The sequence below is a fragment of the Lissotriton helveticus genome, chromosome 6 (genome assembly GCF_964261635.1).
Source record: "Lissotriton helveticus chromosome 6, aLisHel1.1, whole genome shotgun sequence".
Taxonomy (NCBI): Eukaryota; Metazoa; Chordata; class Amphibia; order Caudata; family Salamandridae; genus Lissotriton; species Lissotriton helveticus.
In genome coordinates, this window is record NC_136067.1 from 2,083,475,993 (window position 1) to 2,083,481,992 (window position 6,000).

The following is a 6,000-nucleotide window of genomic DNA, read 5'->3' on the forward strand; positions in this document are numbered from 1 at the left end:
TCAAGGCACCATCTTGCGCACCGCAACGGGCCCGCAAGCCGAGAATCTGCGCATCACCTTCGCTCCGGTAAGGCTCACGACGAGTCCCCTACTCTGCGCAAGCATTGAGGAAGGACGCAACCGTTCCCCCGGATCACAGAACCGACGCATCTCCCCTTTTGCAACCCTTTTGTTTACTTTGCGCCAGTGGCGTCACTAGGGTTGGTGTCACCCGGTGTGGGTAACTCATGGTGTCACCCCCTCACGACTTACCGCATGGACCTCCTCCATTCCGAGTCCGCCAGTGGACACGGATGGCAAATAACGGGACCATACAGAATCCCTAGTAACGTGTGCAGGTTACAAGTGCTCAAGAGATAAACTATAACTGAACTGAAGGCAGGTTTTGAATTTTCCAATCCCTGAATGTAAGAGCCAGAGCTTCACATCCACTGTCTGAATGCCAGATGCATTATCTACACGAGTAATTAAAAACTAATACTAATGTATAAAAGAAATTACTAATGCGTCTTTATTACTAAAGTTTGGAACACTTTTGTGAAAAATTTGAATAATGAAATACTGAGCAAAAAGCACTGTTTCTAAACTTATACCTTGCAGTTAGCATGCAATTCCTTAAAGATGGTTCATAAATCATAATTCATTAAGCAGGTATATTACAAGGATGGTAACCTGAGACTTATCTCACTCAAGAATGTCTGCAATGAAAGCAGTAACTCGCTGAGCTTCTTACTCATTATATGGGAAGCAGCACATGAGGGGTGCTTAAGCGTCAGTGAAAAGGGAATAGTGTGTATTGTGAGGGGTACGTAAAACACAGTATTTTTTCTAAAATAATCATATGCAAAGAGCCTCAAAACTGACGAGAAAGAGAGAGTGTGTGTGTGTGTGTTTTTTTGTCTGACTATTTAAAACCCCAGCTGAAATCCAACACACACCATAGCATAGCCGATGTACTGAAAGCACTTGTACCCAACTATCTATTACATAATATATTTATTAGGTGGGTGTGATATCTCAAACACCCCCCTGAGGCTACGCCCCTGGGGAAATAACAATAAACTAGGAGACCAAAGGAATTGTGCTGCTGTGTAAATGGCACAAGAACCCAGAGTTTGTATTTTCATACTAGTAATACAGAGGGTACTCATTGTGTATTGTTTTAAGTACTTAAACTATTACCATTTGTTTGAACTCTGTGATTCATGGGCATGTCATGTCGTATGTGCAATAACAGACTCAGACAGCAAAAGGCTCAAGTTGGGGAAACGTAAAAGAAAAGAAGAGTTGGAATAAAAAGATTCATAGTGACATTCCAGTGGTCTGACTCTGCACAGTGCGCCGCAGCACGGGTGCTTGCACACTCGTGGTCTCGCACCAGCACTGGCTCCGCTCTACCACACACAGCCGGCTAAGCTTCAGAGTGGTGCGACCGGTGCAGCCGCAACTGGGGTAATGGGGTTGACTTGGGGTGGCACTGTGTTTAAAACTAACTTTTGGTTTAAAAACATGTGATCTTCCTTGTGCGCCTGGCATTTTTAAGGCAACAATAACAATGGCAAGATAACCTAAACCCTGGTGATGAACGTTGAACGTTCTCCTGGCGAGGGGTCGGAGTTCTGTCTAGCGGCAGTTTTGGCTCGTCATAAGGTAGCCTGGAGCCGGAGGATTAAAGTGCCTGCTGCAAAGAACTGACGCGTCCCATGTGCCGAAGTGAGTGTGAGTACACTATGAGTAGCTAGCCTATAAAAATCAAATATATGGCACATCAATGCAGTACTGCATCAATGATCATGAGGTGTGTGTGGTGGGGGCGGGGGGCGGGCCGGGCCCAGGGCCTATCGTGACTGTCTGCCAGCCAACTAAGGAACGTTAGAAAGCTTTAGTTTAGCCTGCTGCACCCGCGCGTTCGTTTGTAATGCCAGTAATTTACAGACACAGACAGTACTAACTGAATGATGATCATTTGTGTGCCACTGCACTGCCACATTTTTAACTTAGTAAAAGTTCATGCACCGAGTACTGTAATACATAAATTATTTCTCTCTAGTGTCTCACCGTCCCAAATTTTGAAGGGGAGACTGGACCACAACCGACGGCGCTCGCGAATCCAATCATCAAAAGCAGGAAGAAGAACAGAATGATGAGGTGATGACTGGTGATAAATCGTCGTATTAATTCCGAATCTTACTTTATTCTGACGACGACGCACCACTGTGCGTGACCGCGCGCCGTGACGCGTCAGAGTAGCAGGTGCGCACTGCGCACAGGGCGCGCGGGGCTGTCCCAGGGCCGTCATTGGTAGTGTAAATTAGATTGACGGCCCTGGGACCCAAACTGATGGGTATGCGGCGTACGCCGCGCCGCACGCATCCACATCGCAACAGTGAGTGACGCTGGATCATCACACGCATTAGTATTATCACTGGGTGCTGTGCGTCGGACTCGTGCGTTCGGTTCTTGCTTAGCGCGGCGGCGGGGCTGCGTGCGCTGCGCGCGGCTTGCAGTGCACTAGCAGTAGTGGCCAGGAGGAGTCTGGCAGCGCTGGCTAACTTACTAAGATACTTAGATCACCCTGCCAGGCCTGCCGGGCACTAATGGACTATCACACTTAAAGCCTAACTACTAACTTACTAGATTGGTGTCACCCCCAGACGGGGTGACACCCGGTGCGGTCCGCACCCACCGCACCCCCCTAGTGACGCCACTGCTTTGCGCTACACATCCAGGTACTTTGTTGAGAACTTTGTCGCATTTACCAAAAACTTGAATTAAGAGACTTTAATCATCTTTTAAGTGATCTTAAGTGTAGTATTGTGGATTTTTGTCGTTTGGGGTCTTGTGTTTAAGTCTATATAAAGAATACTTATTTTTATAAAACCTGTGTTGTGTCCATTTGTAGTGTTTTCACTGTATTACTGTGTATATTCACAAATGCTTAACACACTGCCTCTGAGATAAGCCTGTCTGCTCGTGCCAAGCTACCAAGGGGGTGAGCAGGGTTATTAAGGAGTGTAATCCCCTTATCCTGACTTAGAAGTAACGGTCCCTATTTGGACAAAGGTGATAACCATTGCCAACTAGAGACCGCCAGATCAAACACATTAGTATCAAGCCTTAGAGCATCATTGGAGCAGAGAGAAGCCTGGAAAAGGTGGTTTGAGGTCTTGTAATATTTCACATGTTTTAAATCAAGTCATGTCTCACTTAGTCATCAGAGGGAATCGTCCTCGGGAAAGGTTTCCCTATTTCATGTGAAAAATAAAAGCTACGGCATAATTCCATTATAATGCCTAAAAACATTTCTTCTTCTGTGAATAGACATACAAAAAGGATACACTGTTCCCTAAAGGTGGGAAAGAATAAGAAAACCAAGCAAAGGTGAGAAGGGAGGGGGAAGCCCCCTTTCGGAACTAAAACCCTCACAAACCCAGCAAGCTAGGTGTCATGCTTCATCATCTGGGATTTGCTTCTTGTCAGTCTGGCGGTGCAATGTCTGATGGGCACCCGCGAAGAGGCTCTTTGTCGGAGATCTTTTGTTCCTGCCAGTTGGTGCATGTGGGTGTGAGGGCGTAGGTGGAGTGTAGGCATAAAAAAGGTGATAATTAAAAAAGGTTAGGTAATCCACAAGTAATTTTTAATGGTGTGGTTAACTACCTTAATAAAAACAGAAAGGAGAATATACACACCGGTACAAAGATCCAGTGATGTGTGTTCTACCTAGTGGTCGACATGTTTCTTGCTCTATTAGCAATTCATCACGACCTAGAGATAAAAAACTGTACAACACGTAAGTGGTCGGGGCAAATACTACCTTCCACAGGAAACTTAGAAGCAGGCCAGGAGGTCCTGCTGTATCCTAGTGGGACCTAGAAAAAGATGACAACAAAAAGAGGGGGGGATTTGTTAACATGGTACTCTCACCTTCTATGAATAACATTTCTCATTTAATTCTGAAATTGCAAAAGCAACGCTCCCTTTTATTGTTGTGCTGGAGCAATGCTAGACATGCATTTGCAGTGATTTTTCTTTGTTTGTACTATGGGTTTCCGGTCCATGGAAGACATGGCTTGGCAGTTCGGGCTGGACTGTTCCCATGAGGCACAGGGTCAGACTGATTTGCATATAGCCATGTCTGAAATGGGGTGGCTGAGTGGGCTAAAGAATGGTGATGGATTAAACCCAGATCAGTTGACTGGGGGTGAGTGTTTGATTTGCTCAAGCGCTCCGTCCATCAGCCCCTTTTGTATCGCTTTGTTCGCCCTAAGTGTGGCAGGGTATGCTCAGACGTGAGTCCCTTGCTCACTTGGCCACTGGATTCAAGATAGCCTGGCTGATGAGGATTATGAATCCGAAACCGGTCCCAGGATGCTTGTTTCCGGTCCATGGAAGACATGGCTTGGCAGTTCGGGCTGGACTGTTCCCATGAGGCACAGGGTCAGACTGATTTGCATATGGCCATGTCTGAACTGGGGTGGCAGAGTGAGCTAAAGAATGGTGATGGAATAAACCCAGATCAGTTGACTGGGGGTGAGTGTTTGGTTTGCTCAAACGCTCCGTCCATCATCCCCTTTTGTATCGCTTTGTACTATGGGATTGTGCATCAAAGGTATTTGTTAAAACCCAGTGACTGCAACAAGGGGGTGGTTGTAGTTGGTTGGCACCGGCATGGATTTTTTGTGTCTGGGACTTATTTTTCATAGAATGGCACAGAAAGTTAGAAAAGCAAGAATAAAGAAAGAAGAGAAAAACATGAAACAATGGCAAAGATAATTAGAAATAATGTAAATTAACATGCAAGAGATAAAGAGATGTGAACTGTACGGTGATACAAAAAGAGATATAAGGTGGAACCAAGACTTAAAAACTCTTTGGGGCATATTTACAAGCCCCTTGCGCCGCAAGTGCGTCACTTTAACATGGGACAAGTGACGTACGGGCGACGCAAGGGGCTTGTAAGTAAGCCCCTTGGTGTTTTGCAACTATGGCATTTAGCAGCGCCAGAGACAGTATTTAGAAAAACTTTGGGTCCCTGCACTTATTGGTTTTTATTTTGTTTTTGTTTTTTTCTACAAACTAAGCACTGCTTCCTGTGCTCTTTATGATAATTTGATAACATACATAAAAGATCATTTTTGACAGTGGGCGGGAGGCCGTTCCATCCTCACCTCATTTATCACTGGTAGTTTCAGCAGAGCTGGCATCATAGATTGAAAACTGGAATGAAACACTGGCCTCCATCAATTCGTGACACATCCTCGCCTCTCTCTTTTCTCTTTCCCACTTTTATCTTCTTCATCTTCTTCTCCTTTTGTATCTTTAATAATTTTCACATCTGGTCGTTTTAGGGCCATTCGTCCGCTTTCTCCCACCTTTCTTTCTTTTTCTTGCATGTTTCCATTCACCACCTCCTCTTCTCTTTCCTACTGCCCTCTTCTCTTTCCCCTACTTTCTCATCCTTTCTCTCTTCTTGCCATACCTTCCATTTTGCCCTCTCTTTTTACTTACCCAGTGTCTTCCTTCCTCCATCTCTCTGCAACCCATGCAGCAGAACAAATTATAACTTCAGCTGACACAAATCTTGAGTGTCTGGCTCGCTTTTGCCTCATTTTTCTAAACATAAATGCATTTTTCCTCTACGAACCTCCAAAGTATTATATCAGCCCACTGTATTCCAGTGGCAAGGGCACCTGGGCCCACCTGTTAGTGCCAGAGGATGCTTGTCACAAACCTGACCCCTATATGGTACTTGGCAGGACTGGGATAGAAGTGCCTCAGGCTGTCTCAGCAGTAAGCCCAGCCCCTCAGTGCCCCACGTTTACTGCACACAGGGTCAATGTAGCCTAGGGGGCAATCAGCCAGTGCCCGAGGGTCACTTAATTTTAATGGCTGGGCCTATATTTTGTCTCAGTCTGACCCTGCTTGCTCACAGTGAATATTCTTATTAGAAGTAGCAGATCAGTGGCACGTACATTTAGTTTAACCCCTTCAATGCTTGTG